The sequence below is a fragment of the Hippopotamus amphibius genome, chromosome X, assembly GCF_030028045.1.
Source record: "Hippopotamus amphibius kiboko isolate mHipAmp2 chromosome X, mHipAmp2.hap2, whole genome shotgun sequence".
Taxonomy (NCBI): domain Eukaryota; kingdom Metazoa; phylum Chordata; class Mammalia; order Artiodactyla; family Hippopotamidae; genus Hippopotamus; species Hippopotamus amphibius.
In genome coordinates, this window is record NC_080203.1 from 102,911,973 (window position 1) to 102,930,764 (window position 18,792).

The following is an 18,792-nucleotide window of genomic DNA, read 5'->3' on the forward strand; positions in this document are numbered from 1 at the left end:
TTAACTTTCCAAAGTCCCCATGCATTCGTTCTCTACATTGTATAATGAAACCAGAATTTTGCTGAAATGACTCAGAACTGAGCTGCTTCCTACAGACCAAGAGCAATCTGCCTTGGAGGAAACTGGCTAGGTCTCAGAGAGTGTAGACTCTCTAAATATACTCCAGGGCTTTCTTCCATCTCCCAAGTCCTAGAGGCTGCAGGGCTCAGAGGACCCCAAGACTGACATGAAGAGGAAACAACAAGGCTAAGAGTAAAAGGGGCTCTTCAGAAAGGTTTGGGGGTTTTGTTTTGTTTTTTCTTTTTTTTTTAAATTGACGTATAGTTGATTTACAATGTCTTGTTAGTTTCAGGTGTACAGCACAGTGATTTAGTATGTATATACTATATATAGTATATATACATACATGTGTGTATATATATTTTTTTCAGATTCTTTCCCCACATAGGTTATTTCAAAATATTTAGTATAGTTCCCTGTGCTATACAGTAGGTGGTTGTTGATAATCTATTTTATACATAGTAGTGTGGATCTGTTAATCCCATCCTCCTAAGTCATCCCTCCCTCCCTTCCCCTTTGGTAACCAAACATTTACAAAACAGAAATAGACAGTGGAAAGGTTTGGTTTTTATATCACTGTCAATTGTGGTCTCTCTCAGAGAACACAGCTGTTTTTCTCTATCCCTTATGTGCCTCATCTGGTTTCATGCAGAAATAGAAAAAAGCACTTGGTAACTCAGTTAATGAATATGTGTACCATTTTTGGATGCCTGTTTTCAGCTAGTTCATAGCCCCTCCTGTTGCATCCCTTACCCACTATGTACACACTTTAATCAAGTGAAAAAAATGAGTAAAAATAATCAAGAATGCATTTTATCTAGAGGTGATTCTCATTCTTTTAGTTAAATGTGCCCAGTAAACACTAGTCAGGAGAGACGAGTTCACTTTCATTTTATTCTTCAAAACCTTCGCTTAAACAGATCTCTCTCCTTCAACATTTCAGATACGGATTTTCCCCTCTCTGGCCAAGAGCCTTGACGAACTGAGCTAAACTACTTAAAAAGATGACAAGATGGTTTGGATGTCATTCTGCTGCCTTTCAGCATAGATAGCTCAGGACACATCATTAACTCTGCTCGGCGCCACACAAGATGCGATAATCAAAAATTCTGACAGCATCACACGAAGACGTAAGTTTCTTAAAAAGCATCTGTTTTGAGCAACACACACTTAAAATTAATAGGGGGTTGGTAATTTTGTCAAAGGAGAGGGTATATCTGAATGTATCTCATTATGCGGTACTTGAAATGCAGCTTTAAAAATAGTATGTTTTACAAATGTGAGGTGGGAGTACTTCATATTCTGGAATTGGCCAACACATTTCCAAGTCAATGATATAAAAAAAAGAAGAAGATGGAGGAACTGTTGTAGATTAAGAGGCCAAAGAGCCATATAACCAAATAACTAAACACAATACATAAACCTTGATTATATAGATTAGATCCTTTAGTAAAAAGTTATAAAAAATATTCTTAGGGCAAAAAGGAAATTTGAATATGGACGGGATATTAGATATTATGAAATTACTAATCCTTTTAAGTATGAAATTACTAACTCATTTAAGTATGAAAATAATATTGTGGTTATTAATATGAATATTCTTTAAAATGTTTTTACTCTTAGAAGATGCATAATGAAATATGGATAATTGTGATATTTGTAACTTATTTTCAAATAATTTCAAAAGAAAGTATTAGCTATAGAGATAAAGCAAATATGGCAAAATGTTAACAATTGCAGAACCCAGTTGGCAAGTCCATGAGTGTTCACTGTACTTCTCTCAATATCTCTGTAGTATGAACATTTTCATTAAAAAAATTGAAAGGAAACACATGGGAAAATTATAATGATAAATGAAAGTCTTCAAAATTGTATTTATGATGACAACTACACTGTGTGCTACAGACAGTATGTGTCCCCCTCAAAATTAATTGTGTCGAAACCTAATCCCCTATGTGACAGCATTTGGAAGTAGAGCCTTTGGGAGGTGATTAGGTCATGAGAGTGGAGGTCTCATCAGTGACGAGAGCTCCCTCCTCCCTTCTGCTGTGTAAAGACACAGGAAGAAATCAGCATCTAAAAGCCAGGAAGTGGGTCCTCACAAAACACCAAATATTGCCAGCACCTTCATCTCGAACTTCCCCAGCCTCCGGAAATGTGAGTAATAAATGTTTGTTGTTTAAGCCAGCCAATCTATGGTATTTTTGTTGTGGCAGCCCAAACAGACTGAGATACTGGGTATCATCTTCTACAGAAAAATGCATTAGAAATTAAAGTAACTACAAATTATTTTTTCAATGATTGAATAACTTTTCCTAATCTCAGACGGGTAATTTATATCTCAAGATCTGTAGGAAGGATGACATGTCACAAATGATCCTCTATACATTTTATCATCTTCACAAAATAACCATAAAATACACAGTGATAACTGCTAAGGAAGTTATAATCCAGTCTTATCCCCAGAATTATCTTTGTGAAGAATGTTTTTAGCTATGCATCTTCCATCATTTAAGAAGATTATGAGATAGACAAAAATTCCCTGCACTGTTATTTAGTCATAAATTCAGTTAGTCATGAAAAAAAAACACACAATAACATGCTCATTTTTAAAAATGTAAGGCCAGAGGGACTATAATAGTTATGATATAGAGACAATGATAACTTAGCTCTTTTGCAGGCAACTGTTTCTAATGCAATGTGAAGGACATTAACTCCAAGACTTTTACTGCTAGAGGTGATCTGGCAACATGTATTATGTTTAAAAATGTGCATGAACTTGACCCACCAATCCCAAGTATAAAATGTACTCTAAAGAACTAGTAAGACACTTGTGAGATTTGCCATAACACTGCTTGATAGCTGAAAACTGAAAACAATGTCAGATAATAGGAAATGGGCACATATAATGTAATATATATATTAAGGTGGAAATATGCATACTACATGTCAAGTTAAAAACTCAGGTTATTGAACAATGTGTATCATACAATCCTTCTTTACAAATATAAAGCATGCTTACATACCAATTGAAAAAAAAAACAATGTTTCTGGAAGTGCCCTTAGGATGAAATTAATACAGATAAAATTAATTTCCTGTTTGCCTGTTACTGTGTGACAACACAACAGAGAGATGGATTTTCAGCACACTTAGAGGGGTGTTTAGGATGCTTAGAATAACCAGCTAAATAGCATATACAAAATTCACATGGGAGTGCCTTTCAAATAGATGAGCAGGGAAGACCACACATGACTGTCAAGAAAGACCACACATGACTGTCAAGAGGTGAGAACTGCCAGGGAGATAAAGATGCAGTGAGGAAAGAAATGAATAGTTCCTTTACTATGAACCCCAAGTTGAAAGACTCAAGGGCAGATGCTACAGAATTGCAGGCATTTCTTTTCAATAGAGCAGTTTCTTCTCACGTGGACAAGTCTGTAAGGCACATTCACTGGGAGTGCAGTAGTTGAATGTTTTTTCAAAATGGTATTGATTCCCCAAACAATAATAGGAAGGCCAACTAACAATACCATCAGGTTTATAGTGGTGCTCTAAGAACAGCATCCTCAAAATGTCCCACAGTAATAACACCCAGTACTTAGATAATCCAACTAATTCTAATGACCCTCTCACAAAACAAATTCTAATACCCCCATTTTGTAGACTAGAAAACTGAGGCGTAGAGAAATTAATTAACACGCCCAAAGTCACACAGCCAGTAACTCAGAGCAGTCTGGTTTCAAGAAGCCTGCTTCCAACCATGACAGCGACTGTGTCTCAGGGCCTCCATGGAACAACAGTACCCCACAACTTCTCAGAATCTTTAATGCCCTGCTATTCATTGAGAATTTTCACAGAACCCTCAGTTTGGAAGAAGATATTTAACATTATTGGTTCTTAATTTTGGCATCATGTATTTTGATATTTTTAAAGATAAGACTATGTCTATCTTTAAATAAAACTGGTTAGGAGAAAAACCTAAATAAATTCAGGAGAGAAAGATTTGAAAGAAAAAATAGAAGACACACTTATAATATCTAGTAGTTCCCCTGCATGCTTTTTAACTACCAAGACCTATACAATTCTGTAGTGCCAAAAAAGCTTCACAGAACAGACCATATATATGGATAGAATAAAGATGCAGATGTAGAGGACGGACTTGAGGACACCGTTTGTGGGGGGGGGGGGGGGGAGGAGAGCGAAGGGAAAGCTAGGACGAAGTGAGAGAGTAGCATTGACATATTTACACTACCAAATGTAAAACAGATAGCTCGTGGGAAGCTGCTGCATAACACAGGGAGATCAACTTGATGATGGGTGATGACTTAGAGAGTTGGGATAGGGAGGGTGGGAGGGAGTCGCCGGCGGGAGGGGATATGGGGATATATATATAAATACAGCTGATTCACTTTGTTGTACAGCAAAAACTGGCACAACAGTGTAAAGCAATTAAATTCCAATGAAGAGCTTAAAAAATATCTGTGCAAAGGAAGCCAGTATAAATAAAATGAAAAGAAACAAGAGACAAGCCGGCAGAATAAGATTTGTTCCATATAAAGCAGAAAAAGGATTAATATCTAAAAAATATCTACAAATTACAAGAAAATGAACCAATAAAGGGCAAAAATAAAAACATGTAACCCACAGTATCAGCAATTCACAAACAATTCACATAAACATGAAAAAATGCTTATTTAGCTCACGAGCCATTCAAATGCAAATTACAAGGAGAACACTTTTTAGTTTTCCCATTAGATTATGAAAATATAAAAAACAAAAATCAATTATCATCCAGTGCTTGGTGAGGATGTGTGGAAATGGGCATACTCACACCCCATTGGTGGAAGTGGAAATAGGTTCAACCCGTAGCTGAGAGAATTCTCCACGGGCTCTTCCATATTTACATGTCTTGTGAGCAGAGGCACTAACTGGCCTTTTGTTCTGGACAATCCTTCCAGAAATGTTTGCGGAGTGACCAGTGAAGGACATAATATGTCTCTCTCTGGAGCAAAGGGAAGATTTGCTTACAATTTGTTTAATAAAGCAAAACTCTCCCTCAAGGGCAGATGGCAGATTTGCTTGCAGTCCACCGTAAAAAAAAAAAAAAAAAAAAAAAAATCAAATACATGTTCAGGTTCCTCAGCTGTTACACAAATCCACTGCAGGCACAATTTTCATCTGGGCACTTGCAGGCAAGGGGAAACAAGCAAAGGGAAGCTCAGGAGACTTGCTGTGCAGTGAGGAATAAGATATGTTGTATCGGACCCAGGAATGTGTGTCTTCAATCACCACACACAAAGCTGTGACAGGCCTACTTCTTAGCTTGAAAGCTGGGCAAAATCTCAGAGCCTTTATGGTTTCTGTCAACGTTTTAGAGGATGAATTGAATTTTTCAAAATTGGTCAAAGGGTACAAAATTTCACTTATGATAGATGATTAACTCCTGTGGATCTACAGGACAGCCCAGTGGCCATAGCTAACCATACTGCGTTGTTTACTTAAAAATTTTCTAAGTGTTATCATAAATACACACACACACACACATACATAAATTGGATGCGGGAAAACTTTTGGAGGTGATGGATATGTTTACATTATTGTGGTGATGGTTTCATGGGTGTATACTTACCTCAAAATGCATTAAGTTGTATACATAAAATACGTACAGCTTTTTTCTGTCAATCATACCTCAATAAAGTTTTTAAAATTATGTTTCGAATGTTTTTGACTGCTTTTAAGAGTCTATCTTAGAGAAAAATTAATACCTGTGTGTGTATATGAGGATAATGTAGAGATAATTCATTACAGCATAATCATCGAGTGAAAATTCTGAAATAGCCTAAAGTTACAGTAATAACATGGTACCATATTGAGGTGAGGTATTTAAAGATACGTACTGACACGGAAATAACTAAGCTAAATTGTTAGTTGAAAACAGAAAGCTATTTATGTCTTTAAATGCATATGGATGTAATGCAATGCAGTCAATATATGCACATATAATACACGTAAATGTATAGGGAAAGGCACGGAATCATACATACTGATCTGTTAACCATGTTGCCTATAAAGATGGTAGCTGGACTGTCAAGGGTTGGATAAGAGATGAAAGGGGTCTTATTTACAAATTGTTCTTTATTTTATACATGTTCATATAATCATATATTATTTATGTCTTTAAAATTTTTTAAGTGATAACGTGTGGTAACTGACAGGAGTCAGAAGCAAAAGAGAGAGAAGCCAAAAATAATTTTTAAAATTTGATCTTAGAAGAATACAGGTGACATTGCCAGCAATAGGGAAGTTGAGGAAATGTGCTGGTTTGGGTGGGTGATAATTGATTTTGGTTTTAGACAGGTTGTGAATTAGGTGATACCACCCTGACTCTTCAGCATCAGTTTCCTGCCTCCGTTCTTGCTGTCATATCAGATTCTTCCAAAACACACAACCGAGATCATTGTCACTCCTATGATTAAATCCTTCAGTGTCTTTCCTTTGCCCTTAAAAGTTCAAAATTGCTTAAAATGGTTTAAAAAAAAACTTCATGATCTGGCTTTTGCCTATCCCTCTCCCTCGCACCCATCCTTTAACCACACTCAACACTTCATTGCTCTAAAGAAGCTGTGATCTTCTTCACCTCCAGATCTTCCTGCTTGCAAGACTCTGCCTGGAACACTTTCCCCCTCCTCTCTTCATCTTCTAACTGCTAACTATCCACAGGTATCTGCTTAAATGCCTCTTGGTCTAGCTCAGGTATCTGTGAGAGGCTGAATAATGGCCCCCAAGATGATCATGTCCTAGTCACCAGAACCTTTGCAGATGTGACTAAGTCAAGGATCTTGAGATGGGTAAATTATCCTGCATTATCCAGATGAGCCCAATGTAATCACCAGGGTCCTTACAAGATGGAGGTAGTAGAGTTAAAGTTAGAAAAGGAAGTGTGATGAAAGAAGCAGAGGCTGGAGTGATGGTCTTCAAAGATGGAGAAAGGGGCCATGAAGCCAAGGAATGCAGGCAGCTCCTAGAAGTTGGAAAAGGCAAGGAAATGGATTCTCCCCTGGAGCCTCCGCAAGAAATACAGTCCTGCCAACCCCATGATTTTGGCTTCATAAGACTCATTTCAGACTTCTAATGAATGAGATGAAAAAATCAGACATTTGAAAACAAACGCCTAAAATAAAAATTGGAAAGTACAGCACCTCATCTCTGGAGAGAACGTTGGATCAGCCTGAGGTGATGCTCTATGCCAAAATGGAGTGTAAAAAAGAAACTAAACTCTAGGCAGATGCTTGAGATGAAGAAGTTGGACAGTATTCCAGCTTTCTGGGAGCCACTGCAGTGCTAGTGGATTTAGAGTGGAATGTACCACTGACATCACTGTACATGACATTATGGTGGCCCCCTTACCATGGATGCCTTCTTCTTAACCTATGGTAGTTTCCCTTTAATCAGACAAAGAGAGAACATTCTTCCTATAATTCTATGTGACAGAATTTCACTAAATATTGTCACCTTTAGAACAGATGTATGGAAAATAAACAGAAAAAAAATCTGTCTCACTCAATTAAAAAAAATTACCAGGGAGAATATGAGGACAAGAGAAGGATCCATCATACAAAGTGTATGAAAAAGATCAACGATTAGCATTTTCTTGGAAACCTTCTATGAAAGTGGAGCTTATTAGCTCCAAATACGACATGTACAATCATTCCTTCGTGTTTCTGTTAGCTGATGCTCTGTAACAAACCACCCCAAAATTCAGTAGCTCAAAATAAAAATTTATCATTTTTTTTTACAGTTTTGTGGATTGACTGGGCTTAACTGGGAGGCACACATTTGGTTTCTCTTATGAGACTGCCATCAGAGGGCAGATGGGGCTGAAAAGTCATCTGATGGCTGGGCTAGGTGCAATGTTACGGACGACTTACACAACTGGCAGTTGATGTCAGCTATTGGCTGGGAGCAGGACTGGGGCTGTTGACACAACACGTATATGTAGCTTCTCCCTCATGGTGGCTGGGTAGTCAAGACTTTTTTTTTACATGGCAGCTGTTTTCCCCCAGAGCAAGTGTTCTGCCCAAGCAGAAACTGCAAGATATCTCAGGACTTACCATTACTTATGCCATGTTTTATTTGTCAAGTAAATCACTACATCCATCTCAGATTGAAGGGGGTGAATCAGATTCCAAAGGAATGGGAATAGCAAAGAATCTGTGGCCCTTTTAGTTTCCCATGTCTCACTTCCTCATATACAGGACATGGAAGTTTGTGGTTACCAGCAATTTGAAGACCAAGGATCACGCATTCTTCCAGTTCTTGATAGGAATGGAAAACCTGCATGTGTACCATGACTCCCTATTTTTGGTTACTGCCTCACTACAAGTATAGGCACTTTTAGCCGTACAAAGAGAAGAAAGCAGACTTTGAAATGCTCAGCTGTTCAGAGGTAAGAACACAAGAGTCATTATTATTTTACACACACAGATGCACAAATCAGTGAAATGGTAGCACAGAGTCAGCAGAGATGGCAATTATTTGAAACTCTTCTATAAATAAACAGTATCAAGAGTACTGGTGGCTATCAGGAGAAAACTGGTTCCAGTGGGTTCCAGGGACTCATGAAAGGGTTTAGAGCAAGAGAGGAGAATGTTCCCAATGCAGGGGCTGGCGAGTAAAAACTAAAGGCTCCTCAAAGGACTTCTGCAAGACTGTGGATGGCCCCATTGTTTGCAGTTGAGACTCATAAAACTTTTTGAGGGACAGTTGATACCTTAGGCAATCAACAATGACTACAAGAAAAATACACGTTTGCCTTGAAAAAATACATATTCCAATAGACAAAGAGGATAACTTCAGGGATTCATAAACTGTGGTCACCCAAAGGTTTATAGTCCTTGGAGTAAGCACTGCTAATACAAAGCCCTCAGAATCAAAGGCTGCCTCTATGTGGCCTCTCAGATTTGGTGTTGTAGAAAACGTGGGGCTTTGGAAACTAATGGGATTAGTTCTACTCACTGAGAGGACAACACGGACAAGCTACTCAAGTTTTTGTGCCTCAGCTTACTCGTCTGTAAAATGGGAATATTAACATCTACTTCCTTGGTTTGCTGTGAATCTTAAAATGAATTAATGTATACAAAGTGCCTAGCACAGTCTCTGGCACATAACAGATGCTCAAAACATTTTAGACCTCTCCATCTTTTCTGTTCTTACACTGGAATTAGCAATGTCATTAAAAAGGATCAGTAAAAACATACCTCCACTCCCTGCAATTCACAAAATACCCAAAGGTCTTTCTCTAGCTTCCTAGACTTTCTATTAAGAATTTACAAACTTCTTAGCAACTGCTTAGAAATGCCACATTTTTTATTAATAATAAGATTTTTAATAATACTAAGATTCTTTGACATATGATAACATGCTGAAAGGTTCATACCATGAAGGTAAGGGAAAAAACTCAGGACATAAAGCTACTTATACGGTATGATTCCAAATGTGCTAAAGGAAATACATAGACAACTAAATATTATAGAAAAAAGAATGAGAGGAAATAAGTCAAAATATTAAGTTTATCTCTGGTTAGTTATATTATAGCTGTATTTTAATCTCTTCTTTATAATTGTCTTCATTTCCATGTTTCTACAATAAATACATATTACTTATAAAATCAGTTTAAAAAACACAGCAAATATCATTGCTGTCAAAACTATATTCTAGCCATATTAGCTCAACTTCACATGCCATGATACACAAGGCATATATTCACTGTTCATGCCTGACTGCTGAACAGGGAGAAAAATCAGTAGTAGAGTCATACAGATTTGTGGTTAATAAATCTATTTTTAAAATAACACTTAATTCACTAAGGCATGTTCAGTCTGGAAAAACACAAAACCAAAGAACAGATACAATGGGTTACAGAGCATAGAAATGTTTGTGCAATAAACTGCTGGATCTAGGGGACACACAGATGAGGAAAGCATGGGCTCTGTTCCCAAAGAGCTTATTTATTTTGTAGTGGGGACAGACAAAAAGATTAAAAAAAAAACAGTCATAAAGGCCAACTTGGCTTTGAGAACACAAAGAAAAGGACAATTAGGAAAAGAAAAATGGTCATTGTAGGATGTGAAGAGAGTAAATATGAAAAGTCACAAGTACATAAGAGTAGTCCAGGGAATAGTGAATAACTGCAGGGCTGGGGTCTGAGCTCACAGTGGAGAGGTGAGAGGAAGGAGAGTGCCAGCCATGAAGGAATTTGGTGTCCAAATAAAGCCCCTGGACTTTATCCAGTGTGTCTGTGAGAGTGATTTCTTAGGAAACACAGCAAGGCAGGTTGCATGGCCAAGCCAGTGGTGCCAATCCCTGCTTCAAACAGAGCAGCCCTGCTTTGATCTGTTCTGTAAGTTGGATTTCCTGGCAGGATTTTATTTGAAGAGCTCCAGGACCTTAAAAAGTCTGAAAGCTGCTCTCATGCCTTCAAACTGCTGAATGCTTTTAAGCCAAGGAACAGCACAGACAGATTTCTATTTTAGATGTGTGTTTTGAAAGACATCAGTACTGAGTGATTGTCTGAGAGGGTAGAGGTTATGTAGACCATGAGGAGGCTCGGGCAGGAGGGCCAAGGAGAGATTGGAAACTAAAGCTGTGCTAGTGGGAAAGGAACGAAGTGTCATTTTTCAGATATTTGGGAATGATCTCAGTAAGGTCCAGTTACCAACTAGATGTGGCTGATAAAGAAGAGGGAAGAGTGTGACTCAGGTTTCTGGCATGGAGAACTACAAAGATTCCTAAATTGTAGTGTACATAAGAACCACCTGTGGGGCTTGTTCAAAAATAGATTGCTGAAGTTCCATCTTCAGAGACCCTGATTCAATAGGACTAGGGTAAAGCCTAGGAACGTTGATGGTAATACTATTCACAGAGATAGAGGTTACAAGATAAAAAAGGTTTTAGAGAAAAAAAATTAAAATTTGAAGATGTTGGGGTCCAGGTGCTTAGGAGGCAAATATCAAAACCAAAGACTTGTTCAGAAGGACATTTGGACTATGGAACTAGAGTTTATGAGAGAAGTCTACGCTAGATGCATTTAATTGAGAATCACTGGTATCTCCATGGTAGCTGAAATCACGCAAGTGAGAATACACAGGAAGAGAAGGGGGCCAGGGATAGGACCATGAGGAACAATAATTTTTAAAGAAGAGGCCAAGAAACAAATGAGCTGATGAAAGAAACTATGGGGAGGGGATAATCAACAGCGCAAAAGATGTAGTTGAGTCTAATGAATTGGGAGTCAAGTCCATCACTCAGAGTCAGTGGAGGCCACCATTATGTTCAGATTTCAACTAACCAATCAAGTAAACTGTTACAAACACCTCCGGCTGCATGATTTCCAGAGTTTCTGGGTATCACACTAAACCCAGAAACTCTGCAAGATGCATCCTATCAATAAATTCAGCCCAATCCAGAGTTAATATAACATCTTGCTTGGCCTTATCCTAGTTTCTAATAATATAAATTAGTAAGCCTTGCAATTATTTGGGGAGATAATCTAATTCCTTCAAGGTCATACTTTGTACTTATTCCCTCCGGAGCATATTAAAATCTGATCACATTTATGGGCCTTGTGGTAACAAGGATTATTGGCAGTGAGGGTTAATTATTGGACAAGCTCTTGCATACAAAAAAAAAAAAAGAAAGAAAAGAAAAGAAAAGGTAGATAGCCTGAAAATCAGCCATCTGTTAGGAGATCTAAAGTTGTCATTGACCGAGAGCAAAGGAAAGAACAGTTCAAGATGGAAATCTGGGAGGAAGCTCTATAATAGGTTATGGTGGTAAGAAACCACTTGAATCCAGGGGAATTGTGAAGAGTCATCTATGTTCTAGCATGAGTGTGGCGCAGGTCCTTTTCACGGGAGCCAAAGTGAGCCAGCGTCGGAAAATAAGCAGGAATGTGGTCATATATATAAAATGCATAGTCGGATAAGCTCTTGCAAGTTCAGAGCTCCAAATAAACTCCTTCAGGGTCAAGTAGCTTTAAAGTTGGTGTAAGAAAGGACTTCCTAGGTGGCGCAGTGGTTAAGAATCATTAAAAAAAAAGTTGATGTGAGAAGAAGCAATATTCCACCTATAAGTTCAGCTGTCATCCGAACCCAACTAATCAAGTTCTCTATATGAATGGCAAATTACTCCTAGGGAATCCGGCTTCTAAAATCTTATTGACATGACCTAGCTGAGAAGACACTAGGTCTTTGGGGAAACCCGCCCATGCTACTCAGGCAAGTAGCTTGCAACCCAGGAAGATCTATTTTTAAACTAAACCTGAAGCTGATTCTCACCAGCCCAGATGGCTCTTCTGGGCAAGGGGAAGGGTGATTATCCATATATACAGCCAGCTTGTTGCCCCTCAGACTTTTCGGGTTCCTATCAATTTGCTCACTAATGCCAAGTCTGACAAATGCAGCAAGGAACTGGGGAGAGTAAGATGAACAAGATTTATGCACCCCACACGTGGACTTACACCATGCGCTACACTGGGGTTGTGAAACTTTTTCCATTGAGGTCCAGCCTGTAAATATATTAGGCTTTTTGTTACAAGAGGCAAAATCATGGCTATACTGTAGCTACTTATATAACAAGAAAGAAAACAAATGTCCACAAATATTTTACTGAGAAAATTCAAAATACAATAATAATGATTGAGTACAGTTGTTTTGAGGGTTTTTTTTTTTTTTTTTTCTTTTTGGTAACACATACCTGCTAATGAGAAGAATGGGATTTTAGGACAGATAACATTTCAATTAACTGGGGTCCAATGTTAGTATGCTTATAACCAAATGGATGAAAATAGGCCTGAACTCACCCCAGACCTACTGAACCTGAATGTGAATTTTAACAAGAACCCCCAGGGGTTTGTGTGCACCCAAATTTTGAGAACACGCTGTCTAGTTTCTCAATATTATTTGAGCTGCATTTTTATCCCTTTAAAAAAGAAAACGAAAGCTATGGATTCTAGAAAATGTTCTCAAACAATTTGAAGTCCATTCAAGAACTCTTAGAGGATCTCTGGCCCTGAAGTGAAGATCCCACGGACTCTACTGCCAGGACCACCCCGAGATGAAAATGTCCTACAATTAGATTGTGGTGTTGGTGTCTAACCTGTGAATAGACTATAAAACACTGAATTTTATCCTCCAAAGGGGTGGATTGTATGGTATGTGAATTATATCTCAATAAGGCTATATTTTTTTTAAATCAAATTAAAGAATTTCTGAGTTTAGGGGCAAGGCATTGCATTTTTAAAACTTCCCATAGTTTTCCAATAGACAGCCCAAGCAGAGAATTGCAAGGACTCGAGGTTTTGGAGTTAGAAAGCTCTGAGTTCAAACACCAGCTTTGCTACTTACTGTGTTACAGAAGCTAAGCAACTTAACCTCTCTGAACCTCACCTTCTTCTTTCGTAAAGCAGAGATAATAACAATACCCATCTCGTGGGGTTTCTGGGGGGATAAAAAGTAACTGCTAATGCAAAATGTCTAGCACAGTGCTTGTTGCACACTCCTGTTCCATGTGACATGATGGAATTCCTCAGACATAAAATACAAAGCCAAAAAAAAATCATTACATGTTTCACATTATCCAAGTCGTAATTAGCCATGCCTGTTCGATAATTCATGTTGTACTATATATATATATATATATATTTTTTATAAATTTATTTATTTATTGGCTGTGTTGGGTCTTCGTTGCTGCATGCGTGGTGAGTGGGGGCTACTCTTCATTGCAGTGCTCAGGCTTCTCATTGTGGTGGCTTCTCTTGTTGTGGAGCACAGGCTCTAGGTGTATGGGCTTCAGTAGCTGTGGCATGCAGGCTCAATAGTTGTGGCATGCGGGCTCTAGAGCGCAGGCTCAGTAAGTTGTGCTGCATGGCCTTAGTTGCTCCATGGCACGTGGGATCTTCCTGGACCAGGGATCGAACCCACGTCCCCTGCATTGGCAGGTGGATTCTTAACCACTGTGCCACCAGGGAAGTCCTGATGTTGTACTACATTTTATATTGGATTGAACCTTTCCTGCTCCATTATTATACTTGCCTTAACTCCTTTTCCTTATGGCTCAGGGTAGTAATGACTGCAGACACTCACACGGCACTCATAGACAAGTAGCAGGCCCTGTTCTAAGGTGTTGCTTTATGTATATTAACTCATCCAATCCTTACATCAACCCTTTGAGTTCTTTTTACTCTTCCCATATTATGGATAGTGAAAATAAGGCAGTGGAGATTAAATAACTTGCTCAGTGCCACAAAGCTCACAAGTGGTGGAGCTCAGATTCAAACTAAGGCAGTCTTCCTCTAGTGACCATGTTTGGGATCACCATACTGTACCACAGAATGAAATATATACACTGATACACATACACACATATATACACATACATGAGATAATATATAACACACAGATGTACGTATATACAGACATGTTCTTTTTCTTCTTATATATATAAAAATACATATAAATTTTGTCTTGGTGTATATACATAAAATATGTATCTACATATATTTAAATATGTATATAAATATATATATTTATATATATAAATTTTGTCTTGGTCAACCCTATATCAATGTGCAGCACTCCTGCTTTTGGGAGGTACACGTTTGTATACCAAAGGACCATACAAAGATGGACATACAGGCACACCTGCAAAACCAAAGGTGGGCCGCAGTAAATGCAGATCCGTTTTTTCCTTTTTTCCCAAGAAAGCCAGTCTCTATGGCAACGCTACTCTAAATGTGGTTCACAGACTGCTGCTGCTCATAAACTGTCAGTTACTGGTCTGAGGCAAGATGTGTACAAAATTGAGAGCGTTTAAGAACTTGCATAGGGGGTTCCCTGGTCATATCTTACACTCCTCTCTACACTGACTTATAATAAAACTCAGTGTTCAGATCTCCAAGCTTTGTTCTTGGCGGAGAGAACACCCAGTTTGAGGAACATTCAAAGAAAAAGAAAACATATTGAGGATCACCTCCCAGTGTTCTTTCCCAAACTATCTGTGGTAAAGAACCAGTTTCTTTGTTTCTAATTTTCCAAGCCACCTCAAATTAATACTTCTGTAAAATTCACTGTGTGGCGAGATGACACACTGCTTTGTCGTGTCAATGTCAAATTCCTATGAACGTTCTTTTTTAAAAATTTATTTTTAAAATTTATTTATTTATTTATTTGTTGGCTGTGTTGGGTCTTCATTGCTGCACGCGGGCTTTCTCTAGTTGGGGAGAGTGGGGGCTACTCTTCGTTGTGGTGTGCAGGCTTCTCATTGTGGTGGCTTCTCTTGTTGCACAGGCTCTAGGCACGCGGCCTTCAGTAGTTGAGGCACATGGGCTCAGTAGTTGTGGCTCAAGGGCTCTCAGCTCGCCTGACTAAGAAAGGACATGAAAGCTCCAGCAGTGGTCAGGGTGTGCAGAGAGTAGAGGAAAATGACGTGAGGAATGGCCTGATGCTACTTGGGTTCCTACGAGGATGGTCTGAGCAGCTCAGCTGGGAGAGAGGGAGTTAGCAGCAGCTGAGGGAACAGGAAGTGCTGAGGGGCCAGCAGACCTAAGAGCCTTGAGTAGTGAAGAACACAGGCTCCACCCATCCCCATCTTCATGCCAGCCCCTGAGACACTGGCTACAGGGCCAGATCAGTGACAATTTTATAGATACCAGCACAGATTGGGTGAGCCTGTGAACCAAGGAGAAAGGTAAAAATTGGGGCAGCAGGAAAAAAATAATCCCAGGGAAATGACTTTAGAAGTTATTTAACCCAACTAAGGTAACTCTGGCACAGAACAGGGACTCTGGTTCAAATTCAGCCTCTGAAATTTGTTAGACACGGGATCTTGGAGACATGATTGAACCAAGATATGATCTTGGTTACACGGAAAGTATTTGGATAGTTCTTAGGTCATAGGAAATGCTTAGAAAGGATGAAGAGTTACTGTTACTATTGGTGGCAGTACTGGACCCACATTTTATGTTTGCTGACCCAGGGTCAATGGTTTTCACACTATTATCAATCAAATATTACCACTGGATTTTATCTTCATAGTTCAGGAACCTACTCTGTAGATCTGAGTGGTGCTAATATTTAGTTATATCCTACTGTGCTTAAGTATAAAGCCAAACATATAACTATTACTCATAAGGACAATGAGACAAACAGGAATTCACTTGAAAGAAAATCAATAGCTATTTCGTTTGCTGTGTATAACTGATTTAGAAATAACTTCCTGTGCTTAGAGCTCAAACTCAGTAGTAGTCAACAAAATTAGATGACAGTTGTGAATGGTCAGAAGCAGGTTAAATTCTTCCTTCTGGAACATGGCTACTACAAAGAGAACATCCACATCGTCTATTTTTTTTCCATGTTACTGACAACTTCCTTGTAGTTAAGTTACTTTTCCTGAGCTGGTCTCTCAATTAGAGGACAGTGATTCTTTGTCACAAAAAGTGTTTTAACACATTTCTAGTTCTAGCCCAAATGTGCAACTTAAAAATTATACATTTATTTATAGGCACAGACATCTTTGAATACACCATTATTTGTTGAAAGTTGGAAAAAAATGCCTATTTTGTATCAGACCCTAGCTACTTTGAAAAGTCATCCTTGATATCATCACTTGATTTATTTTTTTATTAATTATTTTTTATTGAAGTATAGTTGATTTACAATACTGTGTTAGTTTCAGGTATACAACAAAGTGCTTCCATTATACATATATATTCTTGTTCAGAGTCTTTTCCCATATAGGTTATTACAAAATAACCTGTGCTATTCAGTAGGTCCTTGTTTTTCATCTATTTTATATACAATAGTATGTATCTGCTATTCCCAAATTCCAAATTTATCTTTCCCTCTCCCTCAACCTTTCCCTTTTGGTAACCGTAAGTTTGTTTTCTATGTGTGTGAGTCTGTTTCTGTTTTGTAAATAAGCTTATTTGAATACATCTCTGAATACAGCAACCATTATTCGTTGAAAGTTGGAAAAAAATGCCTATTTTGTATTAGGCCCTTATTACTTAGAAAATTCTTCCTTGATATCATATCACTTGATTTAAATGAAATTAACTTCAAATTTTTGAATCATATGCTAATATTAATATAATTTCACACTAGGAGATTAAAATCTATTGTTCTGTATACATGGATCTTGGGAGGCTATATGGATGGATTTGCCTATATTCTGATACTTGAATTAAATAATTTCATATGATCTCTCTTGGTCTGTGTTTACCAAGTGGGCTGTTGCTGAACTTTGGCTTTTATAATCCAGATAAAAGTATGTTTCAATTTAAAGTCTATTTTTGAACCTTGGAACATCATTATTTGATGGCTAGATTCCAAGTATGATTTCTCTACCCATACACACCCCTCCTCCCACCCCATCTCAACTATATTTTCTGGTAAAATCTACCACTTCTATACTTAGAATACACTGTCAATGTAAAATAATTTTTTACACTATATTGTTTGTTTTTAAGGATTTTGCTTCCTTTAAAATGAACTATATCTTCAAGTTGTTTTTTTTTTTAAATCATTATCTTAATTTCCCTCCAAGTACTGATTCTTGGAAATATTTCCTGACTGTGCAACACCAAAAACAAAAATGCCACCAAAGTCTATTTACATGAACCAGAAATCCTTAAATGAACTGGACATGTTCATAATGTAGGAACAGAGTGTTTACTGGAATTCGGTTAGAAAGATTAAATCAAATTAGCCTGGATAAGTCAACTGTTACAAGGACTGGAAATTGCTGAATTAAACTTTAACAAAAGTTACAAATGGTACCATGCCTACTTGGAAATGAATAAGGTTATTAAGGGGTTCAGGGAAGGTAAGTTGGACTTTAATATTTTTATTCAGCGAAGAAGAAAATGAAGTAAAAGCCCATTAAATTATTTTTGTAGCTGATAATGCTTAGAGAAAATTTTTTTTAAAAAAACTAAGGTGGAGAGGAGAAAAGATGGCGGCGAAGTAGAGGGACGTGGAATGCATCCCTCTCCACAGATGCATCGGGAATGCACCAAAAGATGCAAGAATTCCCACAGAGAACCAACTGAACACCAGCAGACGACCTCGGACACCAGAAAGGACCGCGAGGATCCCGACATAACCAGTAGGGAGGCATCTACAATGGCTCAAAGAGGGTGAAGCGGCTGAGCTGTGGCAGACGGGAGGGAGTGAGAAACACACGGAGGGTCAGCAACACAGCTCAGCAATCCCGGACTGAGACGTCGATTCACAGCTAAACAGAGGGTTCGGGAGCGGGAGCGTGGGAACCGGAGAGCTGGTTCAGGGTGAGAAAAATCATTGCCAGTAAGGTGACAGACCGAGAGGACAGGAGGGAAGAGGTCTGCGGGGAGGAGTGCCTGCCCCTGAGAGCTGCCCGGCTGTGATGGCAGCTGGATGCTGCAGGCTCACGGGTCGGGGGGAGGAGCCGTGGGCATAGCCTCTCTCTCTCTTTCGGCGCCTGCAGCGGGCAGTGGAGCCACCTAAGTCACTCAGGGATAATAGAGACTCTCAGGCCCTCGGGCAGGGCTAGATTAAAACCCCTTGGAATGCCGGCAGCAGGGAGGCTGCAGAGAAAAAAAAAAACCCGAGAGAACCCCAACTCTGAGACTTTCTGTTTACACCAGAGCCACCTGCGTCCCTCTGCAACAGGCACCTCCAAGCCCGACTGAAACA